Source organism: Taudactylus pleione, unplaced genomic scaffold (genome assembly GCF_031769625.1).
Source record: "Taudactylus pleione unplaced genomic scaffold, aTauple2 ptg000177l, whole genome shotgun sequence".
NCBI lineage: Eukaryota > Metazoa > Chordata > Amphibia > Anura > Myobatrachidae > Taudactylus > Taudactylus pleione.
In genome coordinates, this window is record NW_028284579.1 from 588015 (window position 1) to 605446 (window position 17432).

Genomic DNA, 17432 nt, shown 5'->3' on the forward strand with positions numbered 1-17432 from the left:
TCCAAATGTGGCAGTTTCCAAAATACATTGAAAAGGGGATGTGCAGTATCTATTTTTCTAATTCATAGAATGCCAAGGAAAAATGCGGTAATTATTTTTTTTGCTCTATTCAGGATTGGATTCCAAGTGTCTAGAATTTGTTGTCTTGTGGATTTTCACTCACCATAGAAAAGACATTTATGAACTTTCCAAGAACTGGCTAATGATATTGGCTTATGGCCTTGATTGGATGCTATGAAGGAGTGTACAAGTAGGGTTTGTGTTCAACACCACTGGCTTAAAAGAGCAGTGTTCTTACTCCTGAGATATGGAGCCCTGATTCAGAAGTTGGGGGATATTTTATTTTGCAAACTCAGTATATGAAAAAATGTTGACCAAAGAAAAAAATACATATAATATTGATGTCTGAAGTAGTATTTAAGTCCATATTTTTAGGGAAGATTGCAACATTTTCTTTGATTGATATAAAGCAGAAATAATGGAAGGTTGATTATTCTTCAAAGTGGTTTGTGAAACAGATTTGCAGTGAATATCTTAAGTATTTCTCTTCACAAGCAACAAGGAAGAGACATTGTAGAACAAAGAAGAAAAGGAAGAACACTGTCAGAAGTGGGATTTGAACTCCCAGAGGAGACTGCGACCTGAACGCAGCGCCTTAGACCGCTCGGCCATCCTGACACATAAAACACTAAGTTTCATAAAAATTGGATAAGACTAATTAACCAAAACTACTTTTTCAAAGGTGCAATGTCCATGCTGCTGTTGAAACTATTGATTCAAATATTAGTAATAAATTGCTTTTTCAATTATTTTTCAAAGATGCTTAAGGTTGGATAAATCAAAAAGATATTGTAAAAATAACATTAACACGGAATTACCTATAGTTTAGGATTTTCCAAATATTTGAGAAAATGCTTGACACAAATAACATCTTCACATGCTCTACAATTAATGCCTGAATTTTGGATTGATTGATTGAGAGCTGCATTGAAAGAAAATCATTACTACAAATGTGGCAGTTTCCAAAATACATTGAAAAGGGGATGTGCAGTATCTATTTTTCTAATTCATAGAATGCCAAGGAAAAATGCGGTAATTATTTTTTTTGCTCTATTCAGGATTGGATTCCAAGTGTCTAGAATTTGTTGTCTTGTGGATTTTCACTCACCATAGAAAAGACATTTATGAACTTTCCAAGAACTGGCTAATGATATTGGCTTATGGCCTTGATTGGATGCTATGAAGGAGTGTACAAGTAGGGTTTGTGTTCAACACCACTGGCTTAAAAGAGCAGTGTTCTTACTCCTGAGATATGGAGCCCTGATTCAGAAGTTGGGGGATATTTTATTTTGCAAACTCAGTATATGAAAAAATGTTGACCAAAGAAAAAAATACATATAATATTGATGTCTGAAGTAGTATTTAAGTCCATATTTTAGGGAAGATTGCAACATTTTCTTTGATTGATATAAAGCAGAAATAATGGAAGGTTGATTATTCTTCAAAGTGGTTTGTGAAACAGATTTGCAGTGAATATCTTAAGTATTTCTCTTCACAAGCAACAAGGAAGAGACATTGTAGAACAAAGAAGAAAAGGAAGAACACTGTCAGAAGTGGGATTTGAACCCACGCCTCCAGAGGAGATTGCGACCTGAACGCAGCGCCTTAGACCGCTCGGCCATCCTGACACGTAAAAAGCTATGTTTCATAAAAATTGGATAAAACTAATTAACCAAAACTACTTTTTCAAAGGTGCAATGTCCATGCTGCTGTTGAAACTATTGATTCAAATATTAGTAATAAATTGCTTTTTCAATTATTTTTCAAAGATGCTTAAAGTTGGATAAATCAAAAAGATATTGTAAAAATAACATTAACACGGAATTACCTATAGTTTAGGATTTTCCAAATATTTGAGAAAATGCTTGATACAAATAACATCTTCACATGCTCTACAATTAATGCCTGAATTTTGGATTGATTGATTGAGAGCTGCATTGAAAGAAAATCATTACTCCAAATGTGGCAGTTTCCAAAATACATTGAAAAGGGGATGTGCAGTATCTATTTTTCTAATTCATAGAATGCCAAGGAAAAATGCGGTAATTATTTTTTTTGCTCTATTCAGGATTGGATTCCAAGTGTCTAGAATTTGTTGTCTTGTGGATTTTCACTCACCATAGAAAAGACATTTATGAACTTTCCAAGAACTGGCTAATGATATTGGCTTATGGCCTTGATTGGATGCTATGAAGGAGTGTACAAGTAGGGTTTGTGTTCAACACCACTGGCTTAAAAGAGCAGTGTTCTTACTCCTGAGATATGGAGCCCTGATTCAGAAGTTGGGGGATATTTTATTTTGCAAACTCAGTATATGAAAAAATGTTGACCAAAGAAAAAAATACATATAATATTGATGTCTGAAGTAGTATTTAAGTCCATATTTTTAGGGAAGATTGCAACATTTTCTTTGATTGATATAAAGCAGAAATAATGGAAGGTTGATTATTCTTCAAAGTGGTTTGTGAAACAGATTTGCAGTGAATATCTTAAGTATTTCTCTTCACAAGCAACAAGGAAGAGACAATGTAGAACAAAGAAGAAAAGGAAGAACACTGTCAGAAGTGGGATTTGAACCCACGCCTCCAGAGGAGACTGCGACCTGAACGCAGCGCCTTAGACAGCTCGGCCATCCTGACACATAAAACACTAAGTTTCATAAAAATTGGATAAGACTAATTAACCAAAACTACTTTTTCAAAGGTGCAATGTCCATGCTGCTGTTGAAACTATTGATTCAAATATTAGTAATAAATTGCTTTTTCAATTATTTTTCAAAGATGCTTAAGGTTGGATAAATCAAAAAGATATTGTAAAAATAACATTAACACGGAATTACCTATAGTTTAGGATTTTCCAAATATTTGAGAAAATGCTTGACACAAATAACATCTTCACATGCTCTACAATTAATGCCTGAATTTTGGATTGATTGATTGAGAGCTGCATTGAAAGAAAATCATTACTACAAATGTGGCAGTTTCCAAAATACATTGAAAAGGGGATGTGCAGTATCTCTTTTTCTAATTCATAGAATGCCAAGGAAAAATGCGGTAATTATTTTTTTTGCTCTATTCAGGATTGGATTCCAAGTGTCTAGAATTTGTTGTCTTGTGGATTTTCACTCACCATAGAAAAGACATTTATGAACTTTCCAAGAACTGGCTAATGATATTGGCTTATGGCCTTGATTGGATGCTATGAAGGAGTGTACAAGTAGGGTTTGTGTTCATGACCACTGGCTTAAAAGAGCAGTGTTCTTACTCCTGAGATATGGAGCCCTGATTCAGAAGTTGGGGGATATTTTATTTTGTAAACTCAGTATATGAAAAAATGTTGACCAAAGAAAAAAATACATATAATATTGATGTCTGAAGTAGTATTTAAGTCCATATTTTTAGGAAAGATTGCAACATTTTCTTTGATTGATATAAAGCAGAAATAATGGAAGGTTGATTATTCTTCAAAGTGGTTTGTGAAACAGATTTGCACTGAATATCTTAAGTATTTCTCTTCACAAGCAACAAGGAAGAGACATTGTAGAACAAAGAAGAAAAGGAAGTGGGATTTGAACCCACGCCTCCAGAGGAGACTGCGATCTGAACGCAGCGCCTTAGACCGCTCGGCCATCCTGACACATAAAAAACTAAGTTTCATAAAAATTGGATAAAACTAATTAACCAAAATTACTTTTTCAAAGGTGCAATGTCCATGCTGCTGTTGAAACTATTGATTCAAATATTAGTAATACATTGCTTTTTCAATTATTTTTCAAAGATGCTTAAAGTTGGATAAATCAAAAAGATATTGTAAAAATAACATTAACATGGAATTACCTATAGTTTAGGATTTTCCAAATATTTGAGAAAATGCTTGATACAAATAACATCTTCACATGCTCTACAATTAATGCCTGAATTTTGGATTGATTGATTGAGAGCTGCATTGAAAGAAAATCATTACTCCAAATGTGGCAGTTTCCAAAATACATTGAAAAGGGGATGTGCAGTATCTCTTTTTCTAATTCATAGAATGCCAAGGAAAAATGCGGTAATTATTTTTTTTGCTCTATTCAGGATTGGATTCCAAGTGTCTAGAATTTGTTGTCTTGTGGATTTTCACTCACCATAGAAAAGACATTTATGAACTTTCCAAGAACTGGCTAATGATATTGGCTTATGGCCTTGATTGGATGCTATGAAGGAGTGTACAAGTAGGGTTTGTGTTCATGACCACTGGCTTAAAAGAGCAGTGTTCTTACTCCTGAGATATGGAGCCCTGATTCAGAAGTTGGGGGATATTTTATTTTGCAAACTCAGTATATGAAAAAATGTTGACAAAAGAAAAAAATACATATAATATTGATGTCTGAAGTAGTATTTAAGTCCATATTTTTAGGAAAGATTGCAACATTTTCTTTGATTGATATAAAGCAGAAATAATGGAAGGTTGATTATTCTTCAAAGTGGTTTGTGAAACAGATTTGCACTGAATATCTTAAGTATTTCTCTTCACAAGCAACAAGGAAGAGACATTGTAGAACAAAGAAGAAAAGGAAGAACACTGTCAGAAGTGGGATTTGAACCCACTCCTCCAGAGGAGACTGCGACCTGAACGCAGCGCCTTAGACCGCTCGGCCATCCTGACACATAAAAAACTAAGTTTCATAAAAATTGGATAAAACTAATTAACCAAAATTACTTTTTCAAAGGTGCAATGTCCATGCTGCTGTTGAAACTATTGATTCAAATATTAGTAATACATTGCTTTTTCAATTATTTTTCAAAGATGCTTAAAGTTGGATAAATCAAAAAGATCTTGTAAAAATAACATTAACATGGAATTACCTATAGTTTAGGATTTTCCAAATATTTGAGAAAATGCTTGATACAAATAACATCTTCACATGCTCTACAATTAATGCCTGAATTTTGGATTGATTGATTGAGAGCTGCATTGAAAGAAAATCATTACTCCAAATGTGGCAGTTTCCAAAATACATTGAAAAGGGGATGTGCAGTATCTATTTTTCTAATTCATAGAATGCCAAGGAAAAATGCGGTAATTATTTTTTTTGCTCTATTCAGGATTGGATTCCAAGTGTCTAGAATTTGTTGTCTTGTGGATTTTCACTCACCATAGAAAAGACATTTATGAACTTTCCAAGAACTGGCTAATGATATTGGCTTATGGCCTTGATTGGATGCTATGAAGGAGTGTACAAGTAGGGTTTGTGTTCAACACCACTGGCTTAAAAGAGCAGTGTTCTTACTCCTGAGATATGGAGCCCTGATTCAGAAGTTGGGGGATATTTTATTTTGCAAACTCAGTATATGAAAAAATGTTGACCAAAGAAAAAAATACATATAATATTGATGTCTGAAGTAGTATTTAAGTCCATATTTTTAGGGAAGATTGCAACATTTTCTTTGATTGATATAAAGCAGAAATAATGGAAGGTTGATTATTCTTCAAAGTGGTTTGTGAAACAGATTTGCAGTGAATATCTTAAGTACTTTTCTTCACAAGCAACAAGGAAGAGACATTGTAGAACAAAGAAGAAAAGGAAGAACACTGTCAGAAGTGGGATTTGAACCCACGCCTCCAGAGGAGACTGCGACCTGAACGCAGCGCCTTAGACCGCTCGGCCATCCTGACACATAAAAAACTACGTTTCATAAAAATTGGATAAAACTAATTAACCAAAATTTCCTTTTTCAAAGGTGCAATGTCCATGCTGCTGTTGAAACTATTGATTCAAATATTAGTAATACATTGCTTTTTCAATTATTTTTCAAAGATGCTTAAAGTTGGATAAATCAAAAAGATATTGTAAAAATAACATTAACATGGAATTACCTATAGTTTAGGATTTTCCAAATATTTGAGAAAATGCTTGATACAAATAACATCTTCACATGCTCTACAATTAATGCCTGAATTTTGGATTGATTGATTGAGAGCTGCATTGAAAGAAAATCATTACTCCAAATGTGGCAGTTTCCAAAATACATTGAAAAGGGGATGTGCAGTATCTATTTTTCTAATTCATAGAATGCCAAGGAAAAATGCGGTAATTATTTTTTTTGCTCTATTCAGGATTGGATTCCAAGTGTCTAGAATTTGTTGTCTTGTGGATTTTCACTCACCATAGAAAAGACATTTATGAACTTTCCAAGAACTGGCTAATGATATTGGCTTATGGCCTTGATTGGATGCTATGAAGGAGTGTACAAGTAGGGTTTGTGTTCAACACCACTGGCTTAAAAGAGCAGTGTTCTTACTCCTGAGATATGGAGCCCTGATTCAGAAGTTGGGGGATATTTTATTTTGCAAACTCAGTATATGAAAAAATGTTGACCAAAGAAAAAAATACATATAATATTGATGTCTGAAGTAGTATTTAAGTCCATATTTTTAGGGAAGATTGCAACATTTTCTTTGATTGATATAAAGCAGAAATAATGGAAGGTTGATTATTCTTCAAAGTGGTTTGTGAAACAGATTTGCAGTGAATATCTTAAGTATTTCTCTTCACAAGCAACAAGGAAGAGACAATGTAGAACAAAGAAGAAAAGGAAGAACACTGTCAGAAGTGGGATTTGAACCCACGCCTCCAGAGGAGACTGCGACCTGAACGCAGCGCCTTAGACAGCTCGGCCATCCTGACACATAAAACACTAAGTTTCATAAAAATTGGATAAGACTAATTAACCAAAACTACTTTTTCAAAGGTGCAATGTCCATGCTGCTGTTGAAACTATTGATTCAAATATTAGTAATAAATTGCTTTTTCAATTATTTTTCAAAGATGCTTAAGGTTGGATAAATCAAAAAGATATTGTAAAAATAACATTAACACGGAATTACCTATAGTTTAGGATTTTCCAAATATTTGAGAAAATGCTTGACACAAATAACATCTTCACATGCTCTACAATTAATGCCTGAATTTTGGATTGATTGATTGAGAGCTGCATTGAAAGAAAATCATTACTACAAATGTGGCAGTTTCCAAAATACATTGAAAAGGGGATGTGCAGTATCTCTTTTTCTAATTCATAGAATGCCAAGGAAAAATGCGGTAATTATTTTTTTTGCTCTATTCAGGATTGGATTCCAAGTGTCTAGAATTTGTTGTCTTGTGGATTTTCACTCACCATAGAAAAGACATTTATGAACTTTCCAAGAACTGGCTAATGATATTGGCTTATGGCCTTGATTGGATGCTATGAAGGAGTGTACAAGTAGGGTTTGTGTTCATGACCACTGGCTTAAAAGAGCAGTGTTCTTACTCCTGAGATATGGAGCCCTGATTCAGAAGTTGGGGGATATTTTATTTTGCAAACTCAGTATATGAAAAAATGTTGACCAAAGAAAAAAATACATATAATATTGATGTCTGAAGTAGTATTTAAGTCCATATTTTTAGGAAAGATTGCAACATTTTCTTTGATTGATATAAAGCAGAAATAATGGAAGGTTGATTATTCTTCAAAGTGGTTTGTGAAACAGATTTGCACTGAATATCTTAAGTATTTCTCTTCACAAGCAACAAGGAAGAGACATTGTAGAACAAAGAAGAAAAGGAAGAACACTGTCAGAAGTGGGATTTGAACCCACGCCTCCAGAGGAGACTGCGATCTGAACGCAGCGCCTTAGACCGCTCGGCCATCCTGACACATAAAAAACTAAGTTTCATAAAAATTGGATAAAACTAATTAACCAAAATTACTTTTTCAAAGGTGCAATGTCCATGCTGCTGTTGAAACTATTGATTCAAATATTAGTAATACATTGCTTTTTCAATTATTTTTCAAAGATGCTTAAAGTTGGATAAATCAAAAAGATATTGTAAAAATAACATTAACATGGAATTACCTATAGTTTAGGATTTTCCAAATATTTGAGAAAATGCTTGATACAAATAACATCTTCACATGCTCTACAATTAATGCCTGAATTTTGGATTGATTGATTGAGAGCTGCATTGAAAGAAAATCATTACTCCAAATGTGGCAGTTTCCAAAATACATTGAAAAGGGGATGTGCAGTATCTCTTTTTCTAATTCATAGAATGCCAAGGAAAAATGCGGTAATTATTTTTTTTGCTCTATTCAGGATTGGATTCCAAGTGTCTAGAATTTGTTGTCTTGTGGATTTTCACTCACCATAGAAAAGACATTTATGAACTTTCCAAGAACTGGCTAATGATATTGGCTTATGGCCTTGATTGGATGCTATGAAGGAGTGTACAAGTAGGGTTTGTGTTCATGACCACTGGCTTAAAAGAGCAGTGTTCTTACTCCTGAGATATGGAGCCCTGATTCAGAAGTTGGGGGATATTTTATTTTGCAAACTCAGTATATGAAAAAATGTTGACAAAAGAAAAAAATACATATAATATTGATGTCTGAAGTAGTATTTAAGTCCATATTTTTAGGAAAGATTGCAACATTTTCTTTGATTGATATAAAGCAGAAATAATGGAAGGTTGATTATTCTTCAAAGTGGTTTGTGAAACAGATTTGCACTGAATATCTTAAGTATTTCTCTTCACAAGCAACAAGGAAGAGACATTGTAGAACAAAGAAGAAAAGGAAGAACACTGTCAGAAGTGGGATTTGAACCCACTCCTCCAGAGGAGACTGCGACCTGAACGCAGCGCCTTAGACCGCTCGGCCATCCTGACACATAAAAAACTAAGTTTCATAAAAATTGGATAAAACTAATTAACCAAAATTACTTTTTCAAAGGTGCAATGTCCATGCTGCTGTTGAAACTATTGATTCAAATATTAGTAATAAATTGCTTTTTCAATTATTTTTCAAAGATGCTTAAGGTTGGATAAATCAAAAAGATATTGTAAAAATAACATTAACACGGAATTACCTATAGTTTAGGATTTTCAAAATATTTGAGAAAATGCTTGACACAAATAACATCTTCACATGCTCTACAATTAATGCCTGAATTTTGGATTGATTGATTGAGAGCTGCATTGAAAGAAAATCATTACTACAAATGTGGCAGTTTCCAAAATACATTGAAAAGGGGATGTGCAGTATCTCTTTTTCTAATTCATAGAATGCCAAGGAAAAATGCGGTAATTATTTTTTTTGCTCTATTCAGGATTGGATTCCAAGTGTCTAGAATTTGTTGTCTTGTGGATTTTCACTCACCATAGAAAAGACATTTATGAACTTTCCAAGAACTGGCTAATGATATTGGCTTATGGCCTTGATTGGATGCTATGAAGGAGTGTACAAGTAGGGTTTGTGTTCATGACCACTGGCTTAAAAGAGCAGTGTTCTTACTCCTGAGATATGGAGCCCTGATTCAGAAGTTGGGGGATATTTTATTTTGCAAACTCAGTATATGAAAAAATGTTGACAAAAGAAAAAAATACATATAATATTGATGTCTGAAGTAGTATTTAAGTCCATATTTTTAGGAAAGATTGCAACATTTTCTTTGATTGATATAAAGCAGAAATAATGGAAGGTTGATTATTCTTCAAAGTGGTTTGTGAAACAGATTTGCACTGAATATCTTAAGTATTTCTCTTCACAAGCAACAAGGAAGAGACATTGTAGAACAAAGAAGAAAAGGAAGAACACTGTCAGAAGTGGGATTTGAACCCACGCCTCCAGAGGAGACTGCGACCTGAACGCAGCGCCTTAGACCGCTCGGCCATCCTGACACATAAAAAACTAAGTTTCATAAAAATTGGATAAAACTAATTAACCAAAATTACTTTTTCAAAGGTGCAATGTCCATACTGCTGTTGAAACTATTGATTCAAATATTAGTAATACATTGCTTTTTCAATTATTTTTCAAAGATGCTTAAAGTTGGATAAATCAAAAAGATATTGTAAAAATAACATTAACATGGAATTACCTATAGTTTAGGATTTTCCAAATATTTGAGAAAATGCTTGATACAAATAACATCTTCACATGCTCTACAATTAATGCCTGAATTTTGGATTGATTGATTGAGAGCTGCATTGAAAGAAAATCATTACTCCAAATGTGGCAGTTTCCAAAATACATTGAAAAGGGGATGTGCAGTATCTATTTTTCTAATTCATAGAATGCCAAGGAAAAATGCGGTAATTATTTTTTTTGCTCTATTCAGGATTGGATTCCAAGTGTCTAGAATTTGTTGTCTTGTGGATTTTCACTCACCATAGAAAAGACATTTATGAACTTTCCAAGAACTGGCTAATGATATTGGCTTATGGCCTTGATTGGATGCTATGAAGGAGTGTACAAGTAGGGTTTGTGTTCAACACCACTGGCTTAAAAGAGCAGTGTTCTTACTCCTGAGATATGGAGCCCTGATTCAGAAGTTGGGGGATATTTTATTTTGCAAACTCAGTATATGAAAAAATGTTGACCAAAGAAAAAAATACATATAATATTGATGTCTGAAGTAGTATTTAAGTCCATATTTTTAGGGAAGATTGCAACATTTTCTTTGATTGATATAAAGCAGAAATAATGGAAGGTTGATTATTCTTCAAAGTGGTTTGTGAAACAGATTTGCAGTGAATATCTTAAGTACTTTTCTTCACAAGCAACAAGGAAGAGACATTGTAGAACAAAGAAGAAAAGGAAGAACACTGTCAGAAGTGGGATTTGAACCCACGACTCCAGAGGAGACTGCGACCTGAACGCAGCGCCTTAGACCGCTCGGCCATCCTGACACATAAAAAACTACGTTTCATAAAAATTGGATAAAACTAATTAACCAAAATTACTTTTTCAAAGGTGCAATGTCCATGCTGCTGTTGAAACTATTGATTCAAATATTAGTAATACATTGCTTTTTCAATTATTTTTCAAAGATGCTTAAAGTTGGATAAATCAAAAAGATATTGTAAAAATAACATTAACATGGAATTACCTATAGTTTAGGATTTTCCAAATATTTGAGAAAATGCTTGATACAAATAACATCTTCACATGCTCTACAATTAATGCCTGAATTTTGGATTGATTGATTGATTGAGAGCTGCATTGAAAGAAAATCATTACTCCAAATGTGGCAGTTTCCAAAATACATTGAAAAGGGGATGTGCAGTATCTATTTTTCTAATTCATAGAATGCCAAGGAAAAATGCGGTAATTATTTTTTTTGCTCTATTCAGGATTGGATTCCAAGTGTCTAGAATTTGTTGTCTTGTGGATTTTCACTCACCATAGAAAAGACATTTATGAACTTTCCAAGAACTGGCTAATGATATTGGCTTATGGCCTTGATTGGATGCTATGAAGGAGTGTACAAGTAGGGTTTGTGTTCAACACCACTGGCTTAAAAGAGCAGTGTTCTTACTCCTGAGATATGGAGCCCTGATTCAGAAGTTGGGGGATATTTTATTTTGCAAACTCAGTATATGAAAAAATGTTGACCAAAGAAAAAAATACATATAATATTGATGTCTGAAGTAGTATTTAAGTCCATATTTTTAGGGAAGATTGCAACATTTTCTTTGATTGATATAAAGCAGAAATAATGGAAGGTTGATTATTCTTCAAAGTGGTTTGTGAAACAGATTTGCAGTGAATATCTTAAGTATTTCTCTTCACAAGCAACAAGGAAGAGACATTGTAGAACAAAGAAGAAAAGGAAGAACACTGTCAGAAGTGGGATTTGAACCCACGCCTCCAGAGAAGACTGCGACCTGAACGCAGCGCCTTAGGCCGCTCGGCCATCCTGACACATAAAAAACTAAGTTTCATAAAAATTGGATAAAACTAATTAACCAAAATTACTTTTTCAAAGGTGCAATGTCCATGCTGCTGTTGAAACTATTGATTCAAATATTAGTAATAAATTGCTTTTTCAATTATTTTTCAAAGATGCTTAAGGTTGGATAAATCAAAAAGATATTGTAAAAATAACATTAACACGGAATTACCTATAGTTTAGGATTTTCCAAATATTTGAGAAAATGCTTGACACAAATAACATCTTCACATGCTCTACAATTAATGCCTGAATTTTGTATTGATTGATTGAGAGCTGCATTGAAAGAAAATCATTACTTCAAATGTGGCAGTTTCCAAAATACATTGAAAAGGGGATGTGCAGTATCTATTTTTCTAATTCATAGAATGCCAAGGAAAAATGCAGTAATTATTTTTTTTGCTCTATTCAGGATTGGATTCCAAGTGTCTAGAATTTGTTGTCTTGTGGATTTTCACTCACCATAGAAAAGACATTTATGAACTTTCCAAGAACTGGCTAATGATATTGGCTTATGGCCTTGATTGGATGCTATGAAGGAGTGTACAAGTAGGGTTTGTGTTCATGACCACTGGCTTAAAAGAGCAGTGTTCTTACTCCTGAGATATGGAGCCCTGATTCAGAAGTTGGGGGATATTTTATTTTGCAAACTCAGTATATGAAAAAATGTTGACAAAAGAAAAAAATACATATAATATTGATGTCTGAAGTAGTATTTAAGTCCATATTTTTAGGAAAGATTGCAACATTTTCTTTGATTGATATAAAGCAGAAATAATGGAAGGTTGATTATTCTTCAAAGTGGTTTGTGAAACAGATTTGCAGTGAATATCTTAAGTATTTCTCTTCACAAGCAACAAGGAAGAGACATTGTAGAACAAAGAAGAAAAGGAAGAACACTGTCAGAAGTGGGATTTGTACCCACGCCTCCAGAGGAGACTGCGACCTGAACGCAGCGCCTTAGGCCGCTCGGCCATCCTGACACATAAAAAACTACGTTTCATAAAAATTGGATAAAACTAATTAACCAAAATTACTTTTTCAAAGGTGCAATGTCCATGCTGCTGTTGAAACTATTGATTCAAATATTAGTAATACATTGCTTTTTCAATTATTTTTCAAAGATGCTTAAAGTTGGATAAATCAAAAAGATATTGTAAAAATAACATTAACACGGAATTACCTATAGTTTAGGATTTTCCAAATATTTGAGAAAATGCTTGATACAAATAACATCTTCACATGCTCTACAATTAATGCCTGAATTTTGGATTGATTGATTGAGAGCTGCATTGAAAGAAAATCATTACTCCAAATGTGGCAGTTTCCAAAATACATTGAAAAGGGGATGTGCAGTATCTATTTTTCTAATTCATAGAATGCCAAGGAAAAATGCGGTAATTATTTTTTTTGCTCTATTCAGGATTGGATTCCAAGTGTCTAGAATTTGTTGTCTTGTGGATTTTCACTCACCATAGAAAAGACATTTATGAACTTTCCAAGAACTGGCTAATGATATTGGCTTATGGCCTTGATTGGATGCTATGAAGGAGTGTACAAGTAGGGTTTGTGTTCAACACCACTGGCTTAAAAGAGCAGTGTTCTTACTCCTGAGATATGGAGCCCTGATTCAGAAGTTGGGGGATATTTTATTTTGCAAACTCAGTATATGAAAAAATGTTGACCAAAGAAAAAAATACATATAATATTGATGTCTGAAGTAGTATTTAAGTCCATATTTTTAGGGAAGATTGCAACATTTTCTTTGATTGATATAAAGCAGAAATAATGGAAGGTTGATTATTCTTCAAAGTGGTTTGTGAAACAGATTTGCAGTGAATATCTTAAGTATTTCTCTTCACAAGCAACAAGGAAGAGACATTGTAGAACAAAGAAGAAAAGGAAGAACACTGTCAGAAGTGGGATTTGAACCCACACCTCCAGAGGAGACTGCGACCTGAACGCAGCGCCTTAGACCGCTCGGCCATCCTGACACATAAAACACTAAGTTTCATAAAAATTGGATAAGACTAATTAACCAAAACTACTTTTTCAAAGGTGCAATGTCCATGCTGCTGTTGAAACTATTGATTCAAATATTAGTAATAAATTGCTTTTTCAATTATTTTTCAAAGATGCTTAAGGTTGGATAAATCAAAAAGATATTGTAAAAATAACATTAACACGGAATTACCTATAGTTTAGGATTTTCCAAATATTTGAGAAAATGCTTGACACAAATAACATCTTCACATGCTCTACAATTAATGCCTGAATTTTGGATTGATTGATTGAGAGCTGCATTGAAAGAAAATCATTACTACAAATGTGGCAGTTTCCAAAATACATTGAAAAGGGGATGTGCAGTATCTCTTTTTCTAATTCATAGAATGCCAAGGAAAAATGCGGTAATTATTTTTTTTGCTCTATTCAGGATTGGATTCCAAGTGTCTAGAATTTGTTGTCTTGTGGATTTTCACTCACCATAGAAAAGACATTTATGAACTTTCCAAGAACTGGCTAATGATATTGGCTTATGGCCTTGATTGGATGCTATGAAGGAGTGTACAAGTAGGGTTTGTGTTCAACACCACTGGCTTAAAAGAGCAGTGTTCTTACTCCTGAGATATGGAGCCCTGATTCAGAAGTTGGGGGATATTTTATTTTGCAAACTCAGTATATGAAAAAATGTTGACCAAAGAAAAAAATGCATATAATTTTGATGTCTGAAGTAGTACTTAAGTCCATATTTTTAGGGAAGATTGCAACATTTTCTTTGATTGATATAAAGCAGAAATAATGGAAGGTTGATTATTCTTCAAAGTGGTTTGTGAAACAGATTTGCAGTGAATATCTTAAGTACTTTTCTTCACAAGCAACAAGGAAGAGACATTGTAGAACAAAGAAGAAAAGGAAGAACACTGTCAGAAGTGGGATTTGAACCCACGCCTCCAGAGGAGACTGCGACCTGAACGCAGCGCCTTAGACCGCTCGGCCATCCTGACACATAAAATACTAAGTTTCATAAAAATTGGATAAAACTAATTAACCAAAACTACTTTTTCAAAGGTGCAATGTCCATGCTGCTGTTGAAACTATTGATTCAAATATTAGTAATAAATTGCTTTTTCAATTATTTTTCAAAGATGCTTAAGGTTGGATAAATCAAAAAGATATTGTAAAAATAACATTAACACGGAATTACCTATAGTTTAGGATTTTCCAAATATTTGAGAAAATGCTTGACACAAATAACATCTTCACATGCTCTACAATTAATGCCTGAATTTTGTATTGATTGATTGAGAGCTGCATTGAAAGAAAATCATTACTCCAAATGTGGCAGTTTCCAAAATACATTGAAAAGGGGATGTGCAGTATCTATTTTTCTAATTCATAGAATGCCAAGGAAAAATGCGGTAATTATTTTTTTTGCTCTATTCAGGATTGGATTCCAAGTGTCTAGAATTTGTTGTCTTGTGGATTTTCACTCACCATAGAAAAGACATTTATGAACTTTCCAAGAACTGGCTAATGATATTGGCTTATGGCCTTGATTGGATGCTATGAAGGAGTGTACAAGTAGGGTTTGTGTTCAACACCACTGGCTTAAAAGAGCAGTGTTCTTACTCCTGAGATATGGAGCCCTGATTCAGAAGTTGGGGGATATTTTATTTTGCAAACTCAGTATATGAAAAAATGTTGACCAAAGAAAAAAATACATATAATATTGATGTCTGAAGTAGTATTTAAGTCCATATTTTTAGGGAAGATTGCAACATTTTCTTTGATTGATATAAAGCAGAAATAATGGAAGGTTGATTATTCTTCAAAGTGGTTTGTGAAACAGATTTGCAGTGAATATCTTAAGTATTTCTCTTCACAAGCAACAAGGAAGAGACATTGTAGAACAAAGAAGAAAAGGAAGAACACTGTCAGAAGTGGGATTTGAACCCACGCCTCCAGAGGAGACTGCGACCTGAACGCAGCGCCTTAGACCGCTCGGCCATCCTGACACATAAAACACTAAGTTTCATAAAAATTGGATAAGACTAATTAACCAAAACTACTTTTTCAAAGGTGCAATGTCCATGCTGCTGTTGAAACTATTGATTCAAATATTAGTAATAAATTGCTTTTTCAATTATTTTTCAAAGATGCTTAAGGTTGGATAAATCAAAAAGATATTGTAAAAATAACATTAACATGGAATTACCTATAGTTTAGGATTTTCCAAATATTTGAGAAAATGCTTGACACAAATAACATCTTCACATGCTCTACAATTAATGCCTGAATTTTGGATTGATTGATTGAGAGCTGCATTGAAAGAAAATCATTACTACAAATGTGGCAGTTTCCAAAATACATTGAAAAGGGGATGTGCAGTATCTATTTTTCTAATTCATAGAATGCCAAGGAAAAATGCGGTAATTATTTTTTTTGCTCTATTCAGGATTGGATTCCAAGTGTCTAGAATTTGTTGTCTTGTGGATTTTCACTCACCATAGAAAAGACATTTATGAACTTTCCAAGAACTGGCTAATGATATTGGCTTATGGCCTTGATTGGATGCTATGAAGGAGTGTACAAGTAGGGTTTGTGTTCAACACCACTGGCTTAAAAGAGCAGTGTTCTTACTCCTGAGATATGGAGCCCTGATTCAGAAGTTGGGGGATATTTTATTTTGCAAACTCAGTATATGAAAAAATGTTGACCAAAGAAAAAAATACATATAATATTGATGTCTGAAGTAGTATTTAAGTCCATATTTTTAGGGAAGATTGCAACATTTTCTTTGATTGATATAAAGCAGAAATAATGGAAGGTTGATTATTCTTCAAAGTGGTTTGTGAAACAGATTTGCAGTGAATATCTTAAGTATTTCTCTTCACAAGCAACAAGGAAGAGACATTGTAGAACAAAGAAGAAAAGGAAGAACACTGTCAGAAGTGGGATTTGAACCCACGCCTCCAGAAGAGAATGCGACTTGAACGCAGCGCTTTAGGCCGCTCGGCCATCCTGACACATAAAATACTAAGTTCATAAAAATTGGATAAAACTAATTAACCAAAACTACTTTTTCAAAGGAGCAATGTCCATGCTGCTGTTGAAACTATTGATTCAAATATTAGTAATAAATTGCTTTTTCAATTATTTTTCAAAGATGCTTAAGGTTGGATAAATCAAAAAGATATTGTAAAAATAACATTAACACGGAATTACCTATAGTTTAGGATTTTCCAAATATTTGAGAAAATGCTTGACACAAATAACATCTTCACATGCTCTACAATTAATGCCTGAATTTTGGATTGATTGATTGAGAGCTGCATTGAAAGAAAATCATTACTTCAAATGTGGCAGTTTCCAAAATACATTGAAAAGGGGATGTGCAGTATCTATTTTTCTAATTCATAGAATGCCAAGGAAAAATGCGGTAATTATTTTTTTTGCTCTATTCAGGATTGGATTCCAAGTGTCTAGAATTTGTTGTCTTGTGGATTTTCACTCACCATAGAAAAGACATTTATGAACTTTCCAAGAACTGGCTAATGATATTGGCTTATGGCCTTGATTGGATGCTATGAAGGAGTGTACAAGTAGGGTTTGTG

General features: G+C 33.6%; 13 non-coding genes across 13 annotated transcripts; all 13 read right to left on the reverse strand.

The window, feature by feature from the left end:
• Positions 1–1605: 1605 nt before the first annotated feature.
• On the reverse strand, positions 1606–1688 carry TRNAL-CAG (transfer RNA leucine (anticodon CAG)). Its single transcript has one exon. It is a non-coding gene; the product is annotated as a tRNA-Leu (tRNA).
• Positions 1689–2616: 928 nt separating this feature from the next.
• On the reverse strand, positions 2617–2699 carry TRNAL-CAG (transfer RNA leucine (anticodon CAG)). The gene has a single exon. It is a non-coding gene; the product is annotated as a tRNA-Leu (tRNA).
• A 1925-nt stretch (positions 2700–4624) lies between these two features.
• TRNAL-CAG (transfer RNA leucine (anticodon CAG)) lies at positions 4625–4707 on the reverse strand. The gene has a single exon. It is a non-coding gene; the product is annotated as a tRNA-Leu (tRNA).
• A 928-nt stretch (positions 4708–5635) lies between these two features.
• On the reverse strand, positions 5636–5718 carry TRNAL-CAG (transfer RNA leucine (anticodon CAG)). The gene has a single exon. It is a non-coding gene; the product is annotated as a tRNA-Leu (tRNA).
• A 929-nt stretch (positions 5719–6647) lies between these two features.
• TRNAL-CAG (transfer RNA leucine (anticodon CAG)) lies at positions 6648–6730 on the reverse strand. Its single transcript has one exon. It is a non-coding gene; the product is annotated as a tRNA-Leu (tRNA).
• A 928-nt stretch (positions 6731–7658) lies between these two features.
• On the reverse strand, positions 7659–7741 carry TRNAL-CAG (transfer RNA leucine (anticodon CAG)). The gene has a single exon. It is a non-coding gene; the product is annotated as a tRNA-Leu (tRNA).
• Positions 7742–8669: 928 nt separating this feature from the next.
• Positions 8670–8752, reverse strand: TRNAL-CAG (transfer RNA leucine (anticodon CAG)). Its single transcript has one exon. It is a non-coding gene; the product is annotated as a tRNA-Leu (tRNA).
• A 928-nt stretch (positions 8753–9680) lies between these two features.
• TRNAL-CAG (transfer RNA leucine (anticodon CAG)) lies at positions 9681–9763 on the reverse strand. Its single transcript has one exon. It is a non-coding gene; the product is annotated as a tRNA-Leu (tRNA).
• Positions 9764–10691: 928 nt separating this feature from the next.
• TRNAL-CAG (transfer RNA leucine (anticodon CAG)) lies at positions 10692–10774 on the reverse strand. The gene has a single exon. It is a non-coding gene; the product is annotated as a tRNA-Leu (tRNA).
• A 932-nt stretch (positions 10775–11706) lies between these two features.
• TRNAL-CAG (transfer RNA leucine (anticodon CAG)) lies at positions 11707–11789 on the reverse strand. Its single transcript has one exon. It is a non-coding gene; the product is annotated as a tRNA-Leu (tRNA).
• A 1939-nt stretch (positions 11790–13728) lies between these two features.
• TRNAL-CAG (transfer RNA leucine (anticodon CAG)) lies at positions 13729–13811 on the reverse strand. The gene has a single exon. It is a non-coding gene; the product is annotated as a tRNA-Leu (tRNA).
• Positions 13812–14739: 928 nt separating this feature from the next.
• TRNAL-CAG (transfer RNA leucine (anticodon CAG)) lies at positions 14740–14822 on the reverse strand. The gene has a single exon. It is a non-coding gene; the product is annotated as a tRNA-Leu (tRNA).
• A 928-nt stretch (positions 14823–15750) lies between these two features.
• Positions 15751–15833, reverse strand: TRNAL-CAG (transfer RNA leucine (anticodon CAG)). Its single transcript has one exon. It is a non-coding gene; the product is annotated as a tRNA-Leu (tRNA).
• Between the last annotated feature and the right edge of the window lie 1599 nt (positions 15834–17432).